The sequence below is a fragment of the Equus quagga genome, chromosome 14 (genome assembly GCF_021613505.1).
Source record: "Equus quagga isolate Etosha38 chromosome 14, UCLA_HA_Equagga_1.0, whole genome shotgun sequence".
NCBI lineage: Eukaryota > Metazoa > Chordata > Mammalia > Perissodactyla > Equidae > Equus > Equus quagga.
Window position 1 is genome coordinate 70,399,361 of NC_060280.1, and position 21,227 is coordinate 70,420,587.

Here is a 21,227-nt window from a genome sequence, read left to right on the forward strand (position 1 = left end):
TGAGACAGAAGTGTTCCGGGGAAGGTGAAGTATGAGTTAGTTTTTGAAAGATAAGGAATATTCTGGCTGGACAAATCTTAAGGTGGAGAAAGTTCAAGAATGAAATGGAATAGATATCTTGTAGGGATGGGCAGAGAAAAGGCAAGTTACAATGTCATAAGAAAGACTTTGAGTGCTAGATTAAGAGTTTTAGATTTTATGCTGTCGGCGGTAGAGAACCATTGAATATTTCAAACAGAGAATGACAGACCACCAGAAGTATAACTAGGACCAACCAGGATCCGTCATTTGTGATTTTACTGGTGGCAATGTGAAGAATGTTCTGGAGAAGGGGAGAGAATTGAGGCAGCAGAAAAATGGGAAGTTATTGCCATGATTTGAGTGAGAGAGGATAGGAGCTTGAGAAAGGGTAGAAGCAGTGGGACGTCAGAGGAGAGGTCAGATTTGAGAGACATTTTGGAATAAAACTGACAGGATTTGGTGGCCACTCGGATATTAGAAATGAGAATGTGGAAGGAATGGGAGATAGCACTTGGGGCTGAGAAGATATGATGGAACCATTAACTGAATAGATAGAGCAAGAGAAATGAGATTGGGGGAGTGGAGAGGTGGGTGGAGAGAATGAGTAAGGTGGGACATCAGAATTTATGTCACTCTTTGAAGCCATTTTTTTCTACTTCCATTTTTCCTTCTTCCAGTAGTTTCCTGGGTTCAGAAGAAACTTGAATATGAAGGTGACATACAGCAGGACGCACCCTGACATATCCTGAATATTAAATAACCACAGCACCTGGGAGACTGAACAAGTCATTCTGCAAAATGAGTTCCCTCATGTCAAAGGGGGAAAGACAAGAGAAGATTCCAAACTGCCTCAAAGCTTCATCCGGGGGCTGCTGTTTTTAGGGAGTGTTGGAGCATTGCTGATGATTTCCTGAGATGAGTCAGAGCTCCCTACATAATCTTATTCCCCTGAGGACTTGGAGACTTTCTCTGCTGACAGCCCACCTCTTCCTCCACCTCTTTTTCCTCCTTCTGCAAATCTGAATCAGACCCATTCCTGATTTTTAAGAATGATAGTTTGTCCTTCTCTGCTATTTAATCTCTGCTCTGGCTAATCATCTGTCCAATCCAGGTCAATCAATCAATCAATCAATCAATATGCATTTCTTAAGCCTTTTTCATATATTCATTTATTCATCCAACAGGTATTTATTGAGTGCCTACTACGTGCCAGACTCTGCTCCAGGTGCTGGCAATACACCAGTGTTTTAGTCAGCTCAGGCTGCTATAACAAAGTACCATAGACTGGGTGGCTTAAAAGCAAACCTTTATTTCTCAAAGTTCTAGTGGCTGAAGTCCCAGATCAGCATGCCAGCACAGTCAGGTTCTGGTGAGGACCAACTTGCAGACTGCCTCTTCTCATTGTATCTTCACATGGTAGAAAGAGAGCTGAAGAGCTCTCTGGGGTCTCTTATATAAGGGCACTAGTCCCATTCATGAAGGCTTCACCCTCATGACCTCATCACCTCCCACAGGCCCTCACCTTCTAATACCATCACATTGGGGGTTAAGATTTCAATACATGAATTTTGGGAGGATATAAGCATTCAGTCTGTAATGAATAGTGAACAAAACAAAGTGAATTTTAAAACGTGGTTCACATTTTCCTGGGAGTGTAATATCTATACATATAATTTATAGTGAATAATACAAGACAAAGGGCTGAGATGTTTCGTACTCATGGGATATAAGGTGAGTCCTGCTCTGTCAGCTTTCCTAAAAACATTCAGGAAAGTAGGAGATAAATACAAGCTGGAATAGCATGGGAGAGTTTCATAAGGGAGGTAGTATTTTAGTCGGATCTTAAAGGATAGAGGGAATTTAGATGGGCAAGGGGAAGAGAATTTCAGACAGGGAAGAACAGGAGAGCACGCACAGTGTTGGAGATGAATAGGGGTGATATGTTTGAGATACACTGATAAAACTGGTTTGACCCAAGTGATGCATATCTGTTAGAGTGGAATACAAAATAAAGTTGAATGAATCCAGTAGGAGAGGTGAGAAAAAGCAGGGAAACTTAGATGTGATTCAACAACAAAGAGGAAGACATTGAAGACTTGTGAGCCATGAATGACATGGAAAGCACAAATATAACGTGTTTTGATAGATGGTCTCTGGAGTGTACAGAGTTGTTGAATCTTGAATGTGGGAGATGACACCCCCTGCCATGTCCTTCTTAGGACAGCCCAGGAGTTGAGATGCATTCTGTGTCGGGGTATCTTCCTGAAAGGAGGAGAAAATCTGAGTGCATTCATAGAGAGCAGCTAAGGCAGTGGAGGGCTTAAAGGCAAATTAATGAGTGAAGCTGAAGGAAAAGAGAAGACTAAAGGGCTTGAGGAACAAAGCTACATTCAAATATTTGAAGGGTTTGGAGGGACTGCATTTACTCTGAACGGCTTGAATTGGTAGAACTAGGAGCAATAACAATACAGGGAGACACATTCTGGCTCCTTATGAGGAAGAACTTACTAAGAGTCAGAGCTATTCTCAGGAGGTAGTGAGTTTCCCAACACTTAGCAGAAATGTTGTGGAAGGAATACAAATATTGGACAGGTAGTTGGACTAGCTGTAACCCAAAGTCCTTCAAGCGTGAGAGTCTGTGCTTCTCAACTCAAATTCAAGTCCTCAAATATCTGTAGTAGAAAGAACATCAGGTTCTCATCATTACCTTTTCATAAGAAAATGCCTCTGTTCTGGGGCCCCCACCACCACTCTCAGACTGTGACCATTGGGAAGGCATACTCCGCCACCAGAATACATGGTACCAGGGTTACGCCATGTGGTAGATGCTCTGAGTATAGGGCTAATGGTTTCATAGTGAAAATAGAGCTCTCGTTCTTGCTAGTGAAATGTTTTTTTTTGTTCTTTTTGTTTTGTTTTTGGGTGGGTACCAAGTTTTTATAGCCAAGGAGAGAGAAGTAAGGAAGAAAGGAAATTTATAGTGTGGTTCTAAGTGGTTTTACCACATATTTGATTAGCTCTCTAGGGGAAAGATAAAAGCTTAATTGGATCATTTAAGAAGGTGCGCACACAGAAAGGAGACTTGCTTAACTAATGATTAGAAAGTATATCTGAGCTGGAAAGTATCCTTTTTGCCTTAAGTGATGAGATAAGTACTATTATTATAGGAAAATTCACACTATTACTGAGTCCATAACTGTAATATGACTATGACTTGCACTTCTCATTTTTAAAGATGTTAAATTCTTGGGTACCTAATTTACCAAATGTGCAATATCTCCCTATTGCCATTCACATACCAACCATAACACAGTGCAGCAAAAGGACTCCCTGGGATAGAAAAGTCATCAGGGAGCCTCTCTGAGTGAGCAGCGCATACCAATATCGGCCACTTTTTCACCATCCACTTATTTCTTAACCCTCTGTAGCTGGACTTAAATTTCATTCCCAAAGGTTGTCGATTACTTTTTAATCATTAAGCCCCCTGACTTTTTCCTTTGTTCTTAATTCTGTTACTTCCTTGGCAGCATTCTATTCCACTACCCTCTTAGAACTGTGTGTGTAATTTAGGTTTTGGATTGCCTCATTCTTCTGATTTTCCTATTATTTCTATAACCACTTCCTTCCTCTAGTGCATTGCCAGGACTGAGCTCTAAGATTCTACCATGACCTTCTGTTCTTTATCCATCTCAATCTCTTTCACTATGTACATCTTCAACCAACACATCTCAAAGAGTGTCTTATTATCTCTTGTACCTTCACACCCTAGTGCATACCTCATATACAGTAGGCACCAAAGACGAGGAATTCCTATGTTCACAGATGCAGCACTAACTTCTTTTTACTTTAGCCCTTCAATTCTCTGTGCTCATTTCAAGCTGGATCTTTTCAACCCCTACATTTCTAAAACCAAATTAATCATGTTTAGTAAGCTCAGCTGTCAGAAAGCTGCACTCTTGTCATTACCTCTCAGCCAGGAGAAAAATCATTTGGCTCCTTTTTCTGACTTTCTTATTTCTTTCACTCGTAATCAGAGCCTCGAATTCATCTTTGTCTTGTTTGACGCCCCCAGCCAGTGTCTTAGTCCTAGAAATTTTCCCCTAACTCCTTTACCTTCTTTTCTATTGTCTACTCTGTCACTGCCCTATTTAGGGGCTATATTTCCACAGGCTGTAATTATGATCATTAGAAAGATAGGGGCCGGCCCTGTGGACAAGTGGTTAAGATCACGAGCTCCACTGTGGCGGCCCAGGGTTTTGCTGGTTTGGATCCTGGGCGTGGACATGGCACCACTCATCAGGCCACGTTGAGGTGGCGTCCCACGTGCCACAGCTAGAAGGACCCACAACTAAAATATACAACTATGTACTGGGGGGATTTGGGGAGAAAAAGCAGAAAGAAAAAAAAAATAGATTGGTAACAGTTGTTATCTCAGGTGCTAATCTTTTTTTTTAAAAAAAGAAAGATAGTTAAATGAAGAAAATCTCATCCTCATCTTCGATCTTTCTTACTGGCCATCACTAGATTAATATTCCTAAAACATCTTTTTTTGGTCATCTCTCAATCCAAATGCTCAAAAATTTTTAATGGTTCTTATTGCCAACAGAATCCTGTCCAAACAGCTTGACTCATATTCCACCTCCCAATGTCTAGCTTTTAGTTTATCTCCCCCTGCACACCTATACCTCCACTCCAGTCAGGGCTAGCTGATTGTCATCCTATTCAATACCTTGGCATGTCACCGTTCTTCCTGTTCTCTGTCTTTGGGACACTTCCTAGACAAAATCTGAAGCCCATCCCAAGTCTTTCCATTTCTAGGAAGACTTCAACCAATAAGAATGTCTCTTTCAGACGATTTCTTAAAATATTAGCACACTTTGCCTCAATTATTCTCACTTTTTTTTCTGTGTGGATATTTTCTTTCCAACAGAGTTAATAACTCTTTCTAGGAAGAGACTAAGGCTTTCAACACTTTATTCACCCACGAATGACTGGCATGTTATGCTGCAAACAGACTGGATAAAAAAAGTTATCCACTCTCTTCCAACTAATTTCAAGAACCAGATTATGTCCTACCTTGCCAGGTTACTGATGTGGGATTGTAAGACTCAAATGGACCAGAAAAAGTGGTGATACCACAACACTGTACTCTGAAAAATTTCCAACAGTGTCACACTGCAGTAACCCTTTTTTTGTTGAACCTAAAAGTCAAGGGATAATATCCATTCAAAGAAGTCATCATCTGAGCCATCCCTGATGGTTTCTTGGTTAAAGGTTAGTGCTCTCACCACTTTGGTGGCCCCAATTTGGTTCCTGGTCGTGGAACTACACCACCCGTCTGTTCAGTTACTGTGCTGTGGTGGCAGCTCACATAGAAGAACCAGAAGGACTTACAACTAAGATATACAACCATGTACTGGGGCTTTGGAGAGAAAAAAAAGAGGAAGATTTGCAACAGATGTTAGCTCAAGGTGAATCTTGACAAAAAAAGTCGTCAGGCTTCTGTCCTACCATTCCACTGAACCCGACATCCCCAAGGTCACTGTTGACTTCCTAATTGCCAAATGCAATGAATACTTGATAGTTTTTATCTTATTGGAGCCATTTTAGCACTATTGCCCACTGCTTCCTTCTTAGCACTTTTGGTTGGTGTTCATTCTTCCTATTTGCTTCCTAATTCTCTGATCTCTCTTCCATTTCCCTTGCCAATATTATTTCCCAAAATATGATTCTGATCCTCTTCTCCATTGTTATTTTCTCTCTTGATGATTGCAGATATGTCTTTGACTAGTCTCTGTACTTGTATGACTCATAAATAATATATCTCTAGTCTAGACTCCTCTGCTGAATTCCAATTGCCTAAATGATGTCTTAACTTGGATGTTTTATAGGAACCTAAAAATTAGCACAACTAAAATGGAGCCATATGAGTGATCTGCCCAGCACTGTGGCAAGCTGGCTGCTCTGGGACGCAGCTTGGTTGGCTCCTTTAAACCAGTGGTCAACAATTTTGCAATCTTATCTGCTAAAATAATTTGGAAAAACTGTATAACTCCTTCATATTTTTAAGTTGACATCTAAAATTTTTTGTTATAAGTTTATATATTTCAAGAGATATAGTTTCTAACATATTGTTAAGTCTTAACGTTTATTTATTTATTTATTTATTTTTGCTGTGAAAGATTTGCCCTGAGCTAACATCCGTTGCCAATCTTCTGCTTTCTCTTTCTTTGTCCCTCCCCAAAGCCCCGGTACGTAGCTGTGTATTGCAGTTGTAAGTCCTTCTAGTTCTTCTGTATGAGCTGCCACCACAGCATGACAACTGACAGACGAGTAGTGTGGTTCTGCACCCAGGAGCCAAACCTGGTCCACTGAAGCAGAGCACACTGGACTTTAACCATTAAGCCATCAGGGCTGGCTCAATATTAACATTTAAAAATCAAACTATTATAGCTTTAAAAAAGCTTTATCCATTAAAATCTCTGATTCTATTACTAATTTTATACTCAGAATCATTCATTTGAAAATACATGAATGAACTCTTTTTTAGTGGTTAAAATTTTTACATATTTTCTCTTTGAACTTACTATTTCCATTTAACTTTCCCACCTTTGATACTTGGAAATCTTTTATTGATCACCCTTCATACTTCTCTGAAACAAAGAATATAAACTGAGGTTGAAAAAAAGTTTATTTTGATGCCATAAATATCTAAGTGTTCAAAGTGAGTTATGAGAATTGTTATTAATACACACTTAATGAAAACATAAATATATTGACCTTTTATGATTATTAAACATAAAAAGTATATTTTAGTGGAAATGCTTCACTTAATAAGATAGTTGGGACTTTTATTCTGTTTCCCAATCAGTTCACGCATCTGTGGTTGGATATAACACATTGTTAGAATAAAACAGAGTTCAGCACTACTTCTATTTCTATTTTACTTTTTCTAATTTATATGTCAAAAATAGCACTGTGACCTATCATTAAAATATATATTTAGCGACCTAACAGGTGACAGGTCCATTTTGTCTTTGAATTTCAGAAAACTGGAAACCACCTGACATGCAAAAGTATTTGTTATCTAGTCATTGTAATCATTCACTTTCTCAACGCCAACTGCAATATTTTAAGTACTCCTCTTTTTTTGGCACCCCAGAAAATTTTTTCCTGAGCCAAGGTGCTATGGTAATATTTGGAATAGGAGAGAGAAATGCCTTTCTTTTGTAAAGTGGGAGAAGAGTGATTGAGAAAGGCAGTCGGAAAGGAGCTAGTTTGAGGCCTTGACCATGGGCATGTCCTCAGGCAGATCAGTTTCAGGAAAGGTATATATAGGAATCGATTCCCTTCAAGCATTCACGCCCAAAGCTTGGTGACACTAGTGGATGCTATTTGCTGTCCTTTTGGTAACACTCCCCACTCCTCTTTCTTAACAAAGCTATAATTTGGTTCAAGTACCAGCCTCTACCACACAAGGCACAGGGAGACTTACCCAACCCAGGTCCAGGGGAGGATCCCGATTCATCTAAGCCAATCAACACGTGGTTCCACTGGCAACTATTACTCATTCATGTTACCCAAGTTGACCCAATCAGACTGATGGAAATACTGAATTCCCATTTGTGAGAAGAGATCCCTCTCACTGGTAGGATGTGAAAAAGAAAGTATGTAGAACTCTAACAGCCACTGGTAGTCATCTTGGGTCTACAAGAGGAACCCATATTAGGATAACTGTAGACTGGAGCAGAGAGAAGGAAAGAGGCCAGGGCTTCTGATGAACCTGGGAGCTGCCTCACCTCTGGACTTTCTGCTATGTGAGATAATGTATGTCCTTATTTAATAAAACAATGATATGTGCCCCACACATGGGTGAGTGAGCAAATAAACACATAGTTCCAGAGGTCCTTATTTTCTTTTGCCTGGATTTTTGTAACACTCCCTTGACTGATCTTCCTGTTTCTAGTCTCTTCCTTGTTCCATCCATTCTATACACTGCCCCAAGGCCTACTTTTCTAAAATATCCGCTTAAAAATCCTTCAGTGATTCCCACAATCTGTAGAATAAAATCCAAGCTTCCTGGCATTGGTATTCCAATTTCTGCCCCTTGCCTATATTTCTAGTCATCTCCTAATATTCCCCAGATCATGAGAAGCAGTGTGGTAATTAAGTAAAAGCACAAACTTGAGAGTCAGAAGGATCTAAATACAAAACCTGATTTCCCTATCTGCCACTTAGGTTTTCTTAGGCAAGTTACTTCACCTCTCTGAGCCTTAGTTTTGTTACCTGTAATCTTTAGGTAATGCTGCCTACCTTGAAGGGTCATTGTGTAGGTTATAAGCTTGGGTAAAAGGTATGGAGCTTAGAAGTCATTCTAAAAGATTGTTGTGGTTGTTCTTGTCATTGTTGTTATATCTTACGTATTAGCCACTTCTAGGCTACCTGCCTTTGTGTAAACCTGCAAATCCATCACAAAGCCAACTGCCTGGAAAGCCTCAATTTCCACCCTTCTTTTCTCTTCCCTCTCCTGTCTGGAGAACTTCTACTTTTGATTCAAACTATCCAAATGTCATCTGCACTATGCAGCCTTCCTAAGGACCTCAGCATCAGTAAGTTCCCCTTTGTGCTTCCACAGCATTTTGTACCCATATACTCACTCTACATGGTAATTATCTATATACCTGCTTCTAGTCCATGGAATTCCTGATGGCCTGCATTTTCTCTCACTCATTTTTGAAGCTCCATCACATAGAGCGGTGCCTGACACACAACAGATACCCAGTAAACATTGAATGAATGTTGAATGAATGAGAGGAAAGAGCAGAGATTATAGATTGTGGAAAATTTATCCAGGAATTATCTTGGAGAAACATGTGCCTAACAGCAACAACAGTAATAACACCTGGCATATATGTATGTCTTTTCAATTTGTGAAGTGTCTTACATACTTTGTCTGATAAAATCCTTAAAACAACCCTACAAGGTGCTTCCGTGATTATCCTTACTTTGCAGATAATTAAGTGGAGGTTTAAAAGGAGAGGAGATCAGCCCATAATCAACAACCAAGAAGTTTCAGAGCCAAAGCACAAAGCCAAGTTTTCCCAAAAGAATTCTGTGGATGATTTGGGTACCAAGCCAATATTTGAGAGACAATCAAGTCTAAAGTGGACTTTATGAACGCATTATCAAGAAAACTTCTCTAATCTTCCATAGTACCATCACATTGAGTGGCACCATTGAAAGAACATTTAAATGAAAGTTGAGATATCTGGGTCATAGAATTTTTTTCTGTTACCAAAAGTTTGGGTAACTGAGAGCCATTTATTCAACTTTCCTGGGCACTGAAGAAGTTTTCAAGATGATCTCTAAGGCCTTTTCCAGTTTTAAAACTCTTTAGTTAGGGGCTGGCCTGGTGACACAGCGGTTAAGTGCGCACGTTCCACTTTGGTGCCTGGGGTTCACTGGCCCAGATCCCGGGTGTGGACATGGCACTGCTTGGCAAGCCATGCTGTGGTAGGCGTCCCACATATAAAGTAGAAAAAGGAGAAAACTCTTTAGTTAGAGAATAGCTGTGGTAAGACTGGCTTAGAGGAACTAAATGCATTTCAGTAGCACTCTGTGGCTCTCAACTGAGACTGACAGAAGATGATTTTGTGGGAGGAGCAAATGGCAAGAAAGGAAAGAAACCAAGGATGGGAAGCTGTACAGACTGTGCTATTGACTGTCATTTGCCTAAGACTGGCTCCAGAGGTTTGTGAGGAATGAAAACGAAGCCCTGTTCTTTCCCTTTACTGTGAGATAAAACGCTCGTGTGTCTTTTCCTTTAATTAATTCCTTTAGAAACAGAATAAACTGATTTGATAGATTTGATCAAAGATGATGCGTCCTTTTCCCTCCACAGACCTCTTTAACTTCCAGGTTCAAAAGGAAATCAGAGAAAAATTGGCTTTGAAATCTGCTTTTCAGAGTGGTCTATACTGCATTTTAATTTAATTTGTTAGAATTTCACCTTTTGCCTTTGGTGGACTGATTAGATGAAAAAAATTATACATCGGGGATCTGTGTTACAAAGATTGTTTAATCCTTCCTTCTGAAGCTGAACTGGTAAGGCCATAGGCTGTCCTCGGGTAACTTCCCAGATTACCTCCTGTAGTGATGACGGCTTCTGAGTTTGTGTGTCTCTGATATATAAATAGACCCAGAGCTTTCTTAATAGCAGAGCTAGACTCTCTGCTGTGTCTGAACTGTGTACATTTGCAAGAGTGGGAGCTAGCCTGTTCCTTCCCAGCATTTCAGCTGGTTATTGGAATCATAAAATTGTCTAACCCTTGGGACCTAGTGCAAAGCCTGAAACATAACAGTTCGGAACAACTATTTGTTGACTAAACTAATCTAGTCCAGTCTCCTTCCTAATGCAGGAATCCCTTCTGCAGTACCCTTGACGTGGCCATTGAGCTTCTGATCAAACACTTCGCTGGCCAGGAATGCCATGAGACAGCTTGCTTAGTCTTCCATGGGTCTAATATTTTCCTCCCTGCCTCCATTAATCGCTGTTCTGGAATCCGAGAACAGTAGCATTTGAAAGAATTGCTCCTGTTGGCAAACTGTCAGCTCTAATTGACATCTGTTGTTTATAATCTGTCCAATCTCCCTTCCCCTTCTATTTGTAACAAAATCTTGGTTCTCCTTTGGGGAACCTAGCAACTTCTCCCTAGTCCTGTTTCTAACTTTCACAAGACCCAAGAACAAGAGTTAAAATGGACGACCCCCCACCCCCCGCTTTACCACTTTCCTAAATACTATAAAGTCATCAATTGAGCAAATTGTTACATAAAATATGCTCTATGATTTTGCTTTCAGTATGCCAAAATTTTTAGTTTTGTATAAAAATGTCATTTTTATATGACTGAAAGTCAGCAAAAATACCAAATGCAACAAACTTTAATTATTTTTGCATGTCTAGGTGTGGTTTCGATGGACTAGCAATGTCCAGGTGCATATTAAAATACACACTTCATAAATTGTTACATATTTATTCCACAAAATTTGTCTTCTTTTTATCCTAGCATAATCACTAATTATGTTATTATAATCAATATTTTCATGTAATTTGTGTTCTATTGAGAGTAATCTAAAGCAGGGGTCAGCAAACTTTCTCTTAAAGGGAAAGATAGTAAATATTTAGCCTTGCCTATGATCTCTGTCTCAACTGCTATTGTAGTGTGAAAGCAACTTTAGACAATACATAAATGAATGGACATGACTGTATGCCATAATATCTGATAAGGGAGCCAAGAACAGTCAACGGAGAAAAGGCAGGCTCTTCAATAAATGGTAGTGGAGTAACTGGATATTCATGTGTAAAAGGATGACACTGGACCATATCTTACACCACTCACAAAAATTAACTTGAAATGGATTAAAGACTTAAATGTAAGAGCTGAAACCATGAAACAATGGAATATTATTTGGCCATAAAAAATCAGGAAGTATTACCATTTGCAACAACATGGACGGACTTTGAAGGCATTACGCTAAGTGAAATAAATCAGACAGAGAATAACAAATATGATCTCGCTTATATATGGAATCTAAAAAGAAAACTCTTAGAAAAAGAGCTCAGACTTGTGATTACCAGGAAGGAGCTGGTAGCGGGAGGGGGAATTGGAGGAAAGTGGTCAAAAGGTACAAACTTCCAGCTATGAGATAAATTAGTACTAGGGATGTAGTGTACATCATGATGACTATGGCTAACTGCTGTATGATTTACAGGAAAGTTGGTTAGAGAGTAAATCCTAAGAGTTCTCATCACAAGGAGAAATTTTTTTCCTTTCTTCTTTTCCTCTTTCTTTTCTTTTTATTGTGTCTATATGAGAAGATAGATGTTTAGCTGAACCTAATGTGGTAATCATTTCACTATATATGTAAATTAAATCATCATGTTGTGCTCCTTAAACATATGCAGTGATATATGTCAATTATCTCTCAGTAAAACTGGAAAAAAATAATTGTAATAAAAAAATATAAAACTTGAATGTATCCACAAAGAAGATATACGGATGGCCAATAGGCACATGAAAAGATATTCATCATCGCTGATCATCAGGGAAATGCAAATCAAAACTACACTAAGATATCACCTTACGCCCATTAGAATGAAAAAAATAACTAAAACAAATAGTAACAAATGTTGGAGAGGTTGTGGAGAAAAAGGAACCCTCATACACTGCTGGTGGGAATGCAAACTGGTGCAGCCACTATGGAAAACAGTATGGAGATTCCTCAAAAAATTAAAAATAGAACTACCATACGACCCAGCTATCCCACTACTGGGTATCTATCCAAAGAACTTGAAGTCAGCAATTCCAAAAGTCCTACGCACCCAAAGTTCATTGCAGCATTATTTACAATAGCCAAGACGTGGAAGCAACTTAAATGCCCATCAACAGATGATTGGATAAAGATGTGGTATATATATACCATGGAATACTACTCAGCCGTAAAAAAGAACAAAATCGTCCCATTTGCAACAACATGGGTGGATCTTGAGGGAATTATGTTAAGTGAAATAAGCCAGACAAAGAAGGACAATCTCTGTATAACTCCACTCATATGAGGAATTTAAAAATGTAGACAAAGAGAATAGATTAGTGCCTACCAGGGGAAAGGTGGGGTGGGGGGTGGGCACAAAGGGTGAAGGGGTGCACCTACAACACGACTGACAAACAATAACGTACAACTGAAATTTCACAAGATTGTAACCTATCATTAACTCAATAAAAATTAAAAAAACAAAACAAAACAAAACTTGAATGTATCCAGAAAATAAAATATATAAAAATATAAAATTATTTTCATATACTTTTTCAAAAATATTCATTTTTCCTCTAAAATACTCAAAATTATCTTAAAATTAAAAAGCCAAACATAAATTCTAACTAAAAATTATCTAAACAAAGCTGAAATTTTAATTTTGGGGGAAAATTTGCATACATCTTATTAGTATTTCTTACAAAAAATAAAAATATTCACAACTCTGGTGTTCAATCACCATCCAGTCGCCTAGGTAAAGAATGAATGCCATACTTTATGCATGCTGCGTTTTTATATATATATATATATATATATATCTATGTATATACAAATGTTAAGAGTAATATGAATTATTTAATATTGTAAGATGTTGCTCAGCCACCAGCTTGCAATTATAAAGCTAATTTGTGAGTATCTATGGAACCACAAAATGAAACATGAAGAGAAATAAGAAAGTGGGTCATTAGCACTACTGGGAGAAAATATTTCATTAGGCTAGAATCTATATAATTCATGTCATCTAAGAAGAAGGACATGACATGTTAACAAAATATAAAAAATGTAAAATTACCTAACTGCTTGTTCTCTTACCTAAGTAATTCAACCACTGAAATCCTCTGCTTACTCCAAAGTAGTATCTATCTCCAGTGTCAGGGCAGCATGAGCAACAACACATAGCATTTTGATTCAGTTTTTCTTTTGTTTTGAGGACACAGGTCAAGCTATGTGAGAATTTTCCTTGGGCCTGACTGGTGTTGGTCATAGGAGTAGATGTTTCAGTTTACGGGTTGTGCTGCGCCAGTGTTAAGAATGGTTTCCTGAGTGACAGAGTGCTCTTAAATAAATGTAGGGTGTGTAAGTGTGTTTGTGATATGCAGTGTTCTCTAAAGTGTGTGTCCGAGGCAGGACTGGCCAGTAAGCATTTTCCATTCCTTCGAGTTAAGTAACAGCTTCAGTGTCGTGGGGGTAACACAAGTTAGAGCAGTGAGACCAATTTTAGAGCTTTATTGGAATTAGAAGGAAAAATGAAGCTCTCTTCCCACGAAATTGTTTAAATGGAGGATGTAAGGTTAGAGCTGATGACAACCCTCATGTGGAGAGAGCGTGCCTGAGAGCGAAGACAGGCAGAGAAATTCCAGGCCAAGTGATGGCGAGAAACTGAGTCACAGTGTCATGATTTGAGGCTTTGTGTTTGAAACCTGATATATTCCTAGATTTTTCAGTTATGGGACCTATAAAGTTCCTTTTCTGCTTAAACCAGTTTTGCTTGGATTTCTGTCACTTGCAATCAAAAATGTCCCAATTACTATGTGATATTCTGGACACTGGAATCCATCTATTTAATGAATCCCTCATTATTGCCTGGTCTCCCCTGCCTTTGAAGATTTCTTGAAAATTAGATATATCTAACTGTCCACACAGTACCCACCCTCTACTTTCTACTCATACTAATTCTCAGATCTTGTCACAGCAATTTGGCAAAGAACTACTGGGAAACTGTGCTAGTCACTCTACCAGAAGAGGTAAAATGTACATGTAACTGACTCAGGGCCAAGATTTATGGTATTTCTTTGCCATCATCTGTACTAACTAACCCCTTGGCTCTAACCATTACTGACTGCATTAACGGCTCCAAGTCTTCATGCCTCTGTGTATCCATGTCCTTTGTCATGTAACTTCATAGGGTCCTCCCACTCTGACTCTGGCTTTGGTCATGGCTTTGACCAATGGGATGTCAGCAAATTTTAAGTTTTGAAAAATGTTTGTGCATTTTCGTTTGCTACTCTTGCCTCTGTCATTACCATGAGAAGACTATGGCCTGGCTAGCCTGATAGAGGGTAAGAGACACCCCAGAGTTTATTCACACCAGTCATCCCAATTGTGCCCTAGGTCAGCCATCAGCCAGCCAGCACCATACATGAGAGTGAGTCCAGAGAAGATAAATAGAGGGACCTAGCCACCCTGCAGCTGACCGTTGACAACTCAGTGAACCCAGCCCAGATCAGGTAAAGCACATTGACTCATGAGCCATGTAAAGGTTTATTGTCTATGCTATGCTACTGAGGTTTTGAGATTGTTTGTAACATACCCTTATTATGACAGCAGAAAGCTGATACACCACTCTACAAGTGCTACATCTGGCAGGTTCTGTCAGCTTTGTTAAAATCTCAGTTTTGGTCTTTTAGATGCCGAAGGAGACTTGAAAGATCACCTATTTTGGACTTCAGTTGCATCTGTACAATTATGAGTTATGCTAAGTGTGATCAAAGTTTTCCTGAAGCACAAGAAAAAATAAGAAGCATCTAGATTGGGAAGGAAGGAATAAAACTGTCTTTATTCACAGATAAGATGATTCTAGGTAGAAAATCTGATGGAATTTACAAAAAAGCTGTTAGAACTAGTAAGTGAATTAAACAAGTTTGCAGGATACAAGATTAATCTTTTAAAAATTGTACTTCTATTTACTAGCAATGAAAAATCGGAAATTGAAATTTGAGAGATATCATTTATGATTACACATAAAAATGAAGTATAAAGGGATAAATCTGACAAAAAATGTGTAAGACCTATACACTAAAAACTATAAAACATTAGTGATAGAACCTAAATACCTAAATAAATGAAGAGACACGTACTGTGTTCAAGGATCAGAAGACACAGTATTTTAAAATATTAATTCCTCCCAAGTGATATATATATTCAATGTAATCTCAATCGAACTCCCAGTAGGCTTTTTTAAAGGAGTTTTTTTTTTAGGAGTTAATTAAGGTTAAATGATATCATAAGAGTGGGGTCCTAATTCTACAGGATTAGTGGCCTTGTAACAAGCGGATGCACATGCACTGAGGAAAGTGCATGTGAGAAATTGAGAAAGGTGATTCCAAAATTCATTTAGAAATGTAGAAGATATAGAATAGCCAAGACAGCTTCGAAAAAAGAAGGACAGAATTGGAAGACTAACACTACATGATTTCAAGATTTATTATAAAGTTACAATAATGAGGAGAGTGTAGTAATTGGATATCCACATGCAAAAAAAACCCCATCCTTTGAGTCATACTTTGCACCATACACAAAAATTAACTTAAAATGGATCACAGACCTAAATATAAGATATAAACTATAAAACTTCTAGAGGGAAACAGAGGAGAAAATCTTTATGACTTGGGTTATGCAATGATATCTTATATTTGATGCCAAAAGTGTGATCCATATAAGAAAAAATTAGTAAATTGAACTTTATCAAAATTAAAAACATCTGCTCTTCTGAAAACACCATCAAGAAAATGGAAAGAAAAGCCCTAGACTGTGAGAAAATATTTGCAAAGCATATAGCTCATAAAGGGCTTGTAGACTTACATTTTATATATATATAGATGTATATCTCAGATATATATATATCTGTCTTACTTTGCTTGGGCCGCCTTAACAAAATCCCATCAACTGGGTGTCTTAAACAACAGAAATTTATTTTCTCACAGTTCTGGAGCTTGGAAATCTGAGATCAGAGTGCCAGCATGGTTGAGTTCTGGCACTGACTCTATTTCTGGCTTGTAGACTGCAATCTTCTTGCTGTGTCCTCACATGACCTTTCCTCAGTGCATGTGCATCCGCTTGTTACAAGGCCACTAATCCTGTAGAATTAGGACCCCACTCTTATGATATCATTTAACCTTAATTAACTCCTAAAACCCTATCTCCAAATACAGTCAAATGGAGGATTAGTGCTTCAGCATAGGAATTTTGGGGAACAGAGTTGAGTGGATAGTAATATCTTAAAACTCAATAACAAAAAGGGCAGACAACCTAATTTAAAAATAAGCTAAAGATTTGAACAGATACCTCATCAAAGAAGATATATATCTGACGAATAAACACATGAAAAAATGCCCCAAATCATTAGTCATTAGGGAAATCAAATCAAAACCACAGTGAGATATTACTACACACCTTTAAGAATGGATGAAATTTAAAAGACTTACCACACCAAGTGTTGATGAAGACGTGGAGGAACTGGAACTTTCACCACTTGAGAAAATAGTTTAGAAATTTCTGAAGTAGTTAAACATACAGCTATCATATGATTCACGCCTTCCATTCCTAGGTATTTACTCAAGAGAAATGGGTAAATTTCTTTGTCCACTCAAAGAAGTATTTACTTTTACATAAATATCCATAGTACCTTTATTTGTAATGGCCTCAAACTGGAAACAACCCCAAATGTTCATCAGTAGGTGAATAGATAAACAAAGGGTTGTGTGTTTATACAATGCAATACTAGTTAGGAGTACAAATATTGAATTATTGGTACACAAAAACATGGATGAATCTCAAAATAATTATGCAGAATGAAAGAAGCCACACAAAAGAAGAGTAAATACTGTATGGTTCCTTTTATATACAATTCTAGAAAGTGAAAACTAATCTACACTGATAGAAGCAGATGAGTGGTTATCTGGGGATGAAGTTGGAGGGGAGGGTAGGAAGGGCTGGGGGAGAGGATTACAAAGGGGCTTACGGTAACTTTCGAGGATGATGTATATGTTCACTTTCTTTATTGTGTTTTAAGTTTCCATGTATATATACATATATTACAATCCATCAAATGGCACAATTTACATGTATATGGTTTATTGTATGTAAGTATACCTCAATAATGCTGTTTTTAGAAACTTCCTTTAAATTATAACAGTCTCAGGAAATTGTTAGAATTCTTAATGTAAGTAGGTGATATAGCCAAGGGATCCCTAAATACCCAAATCCCAGGTCATAGTTGATATTCCCCATGCGTGCATAGAATTTCAACATCCTTTGCTGGATAAAATAGGAGGGTCCTTTATTTCTATGCCAGTTAGGCCTAAACAGTATGAGTTCCAGTTCAAAACAGATTATGGGGTTTGCTCTATTCACCATCTCCTACCATACTTCTCACTGTCCTATGCCTAACCCACAGATCTAACCCCTAAGGTGGGCAATACAAACCTACACATTCCAGCAGGTGGAACTGGGGGGCAACAGCTGGCAAAAGAAAATGTATTTGTCCTGAATATGTAGGACTAAATTAATTTGGGCTGTTGCTGGAGCAGTAGGTTTACCTGGCTGTCACATAGCGAAGAGTGTTTGGAAAAACTTACTACTGGTCGCATAAAAGCAAAAGAGAAAAAGAAAGAGCAATATGCCTGGTCTGCTTCTATGCAAGAGCTGGCCCTGACCTCCCCACTTCCGCCTCCTGAGAGACCAGGACAGAGCTATATCCTCATGCACTGCCTTTTTAACGGGAAGACAACACCCTAGGAAACAAGGGTTTATCTGGAATCTGACCAACCAGACAGCCTCTTGGGAAGGAGGAGAAAGAGAGAGGGGAAGAGGACAGCAGGGAGTAAGGATGAGCAGAGAGAGATTCTGAAGGCTTCTCCTTAAGACTGACACTAATAATAATGAAAGAAGGGAGAAAATGTCTCTTGCAACCTGGCCGCTCTCTCACAAAGATCCATCATGTCTTCAACATGTCCCAGGTTTTCTTCTCTCTTCAATTTTTTTGTTGTTCATTCTGTTTGCAACACTGTCCTTCTAGCTACTCTCTGTGTAAATCCTTTCTGTCCTCCCTGCTTCTTTTCTATTTTTATAATAGGTTGGCATATTTTTCCTGCTTTATTACCATTTCTTCTTGTATTTCAGGTTGTCCTTCTGGAATCACATTCCTTTTTCCTGAAATAGCTCCTTTAGAAGTTCTATTACAGCAGTTTTCTTGGTATAAACCTTCTCATTTTTGTTGTCTATAGATGTCTTTATCTTACTTTTTTTTGAAAGATACTTTAGCTGGGTACACAACTTTATGTTGAAAGTATTTTTTCTAAGCTCTTTGAAGATATTATTTTGCTGTCTTTTGACTTCCACTGTTGCTGTTGGAAAGTCACTTTGTCATTCTAATTATTCCTTCAAGGTAACCTGTTTTCTTCTTTCTGGCTATTTTTTTCCCTTTGAGATCTTTTAAAATGATTTTTTCCCCTTCATTTTAAGTCAATCATGAAATTTCACAATGATCTGGTAGGGTGAGGACAGGAGGAAGGTTATGTTAAGATTGGAGCTGTGGCCTGGTCATCTGGAGGAGCTGAGTTTAGAATAAGTGTTACTGAGGTAGGCAGGCAGCTAATGTTTCAAGAGCAAGGAAGCTTGCACACAATGTCCCCTGAGTGTCCAGCCTATGCAGCTCAAACTGTTGCCCAATTCAGCTGCTTTGGAGTTGCCCTTGGCAGATATGATGCTTGCCTTGTTCTGTTGCTCTCTTTTCTTTCACAAATATGGCCTTCTCTGCTTTCTGCTAAGCCACCAGTTTGGCTTTCACTGCTCTGAGAACTTTGTCCTAAAGATCAAATGTGTCAAGAACATGTTGGATAGGTCATCACTCACTTTTCTGGGGACCAGCTCTCTCTAGGTGACCAGTTTTCTGACATCAAGGTGAGCCACCATTCATTTGAGGATCTCTATAGTGATTGATGGCAGCCCATGCTTGTCATAGTCCTCTCTATTGCTGATAGCAACTGCGTGGAAAAGGATGCAAAGCATGACATTGACATTCTGTAAATTTTTATTTCCAGTGATTACTGGTATGTTATGTGGCAGTCAAGGATAACTGGTTTTTGTACCCAAGGGATAAAATAATGAGTCCTTTCGCCTACTACAATGTTCCAGACTTTACAGAACCAGACAAAGGTGACAGCCCTGTGGCCAGCATTCGCACTTACAATTTCTGCCAAATTCTAAGGCCAGGCTGAACTGGCCCTGCCCATGGACTTAAGCACTTCGGTAACTGTGTTTCTTTTGCTGGACCTGATTTCTTAGCCCATTCAGACCTGCTTCCACTCTGACTTCCATGTGAATTCCCCTGCTCCACTCACTCTAGATGATTTTAAGATCTTCTCTTTGTCTTTGATGTTCTGCATGGATTTTTAAATACTGACTTACTAGGGATATGCTGTTCTTCCTGGATCTGTAAGTCCATATTTTTCACAAATTGGGAAAATTTGTAGCCAATATCACTTTGAGTAATGCTTCTTCTCTGTTTCCTCTACTCTCTCTTTCCAGTAGTCTGAGTAGATGTATATTATACTTCCCAAATCTCTTAATATCTGTTTCTTATTTTCCATTCCCTCCTCAGTGTTTCATTGTGGGTAGTTTCTCCAGGTATATCTGACAATCATTAACTCTGTCTTTAGCTGTATCTAATCTGCTAATTAACTCATTAATATTTTCGTATCAACAATTACAATTTTAATTTCTTGCTGTTTCATTTTTTCCCACAAATCCATGTTTTTACTCCCAAAAGTTTCTTGTGGGTTAGATAATATTTGTGCTTGCACAGCTGCTCTATATTCTACATATTCTATATCTTATCTCATATCTGCAATCCATAGGATTCTAAATTCATTGTATGTTATTTCTGCCAACTCTCAGGAATAGTGGCTTGCATTCTGTGTTTAGTGATCTTTGTGAGCTCACTGTTTGTCATAATAGGTGGAACATCTGAGGGCTTAAATTGGGGATTGGAGAAGTTTTGTTGCAGAGAAGATTTGCTTTGGCTTTTGACAGTCACTAGAGGTTCAGCTAATCCAGGGCTATGTCAGTGACTTTGCCCGCACCGCTTGTAACCTCCTTGCTCTCCCTTGAGAGCTTCAATTCATGGTGGAGTCCCAGACTTGTCCTCTTCACCTCAAGGCTGGCCCAACGCTCAGTGTTCTGGCAGCACTATTGCAACCACTATTCACCCTCCTGTAGATCAGGCTTGACATCTCTCTTGCTCATTCTTTCTTTTTTTTCTTGCCTCTTATCTCTTTCCTCTTGTGTGACTGGTAATGTCTCAAATAATGCCCCCCACCAGGCTTTGCTGTTCTGTAGCAGAAGCCCCTTGAGGCTCATAGTCAGGCATTGCCAGAAGAGGAAGAAGTTTGCCTTGTCCCCTTTCCCCTGCTCTTCTCATCTCTGACACAGGACATTGCCTGCAGATATACAAACCCTAGTGCCTGCTCACGGCAAAAATAGTCAGCAGCTCAGCCTTACCATCTGGTGAGGCTTGGCATTGAGATACATTGCTAAACAGAATTGAGTATCTGATGCGATTAGGCTGAGTCTGGATGCTGACACCTCTGAAGAATAGCCCTTTGGACTCCTCACTTTGTTACAGGCCCCAGATTTGGACTCTTGCGTTGGACCTTATTCCCAGTTCTAAAGTCAGTCTGTTACCCTGCATAATGCCCCATAATCTCTTCAAGATTAGAATGTTGGCCCCAAACTCTGCCCACTTGACCGAGATTCTTACCATGCTTGGCTCTTGCCAACTCTCTCCCCGGTAAATGGGATTCTAATTCCTACAACCTTAGTTATTCTCTAGAAAT

The 21,227-nt window shown here is 38.9% G+C and overlaps 1 pseudogene; it reads right to left on the minus strand.

The window, feature by feature from the left end:
• Window positions 1-18,984: 18,984 nt before the first annotated feature.
• Window positions 18,985-20,922, minus strand: LOC124225582 (prohibitin-like; annotated as a pseudogene).
• Window positions 20,923-21,227: the final 305 nt, after the last annotated feature.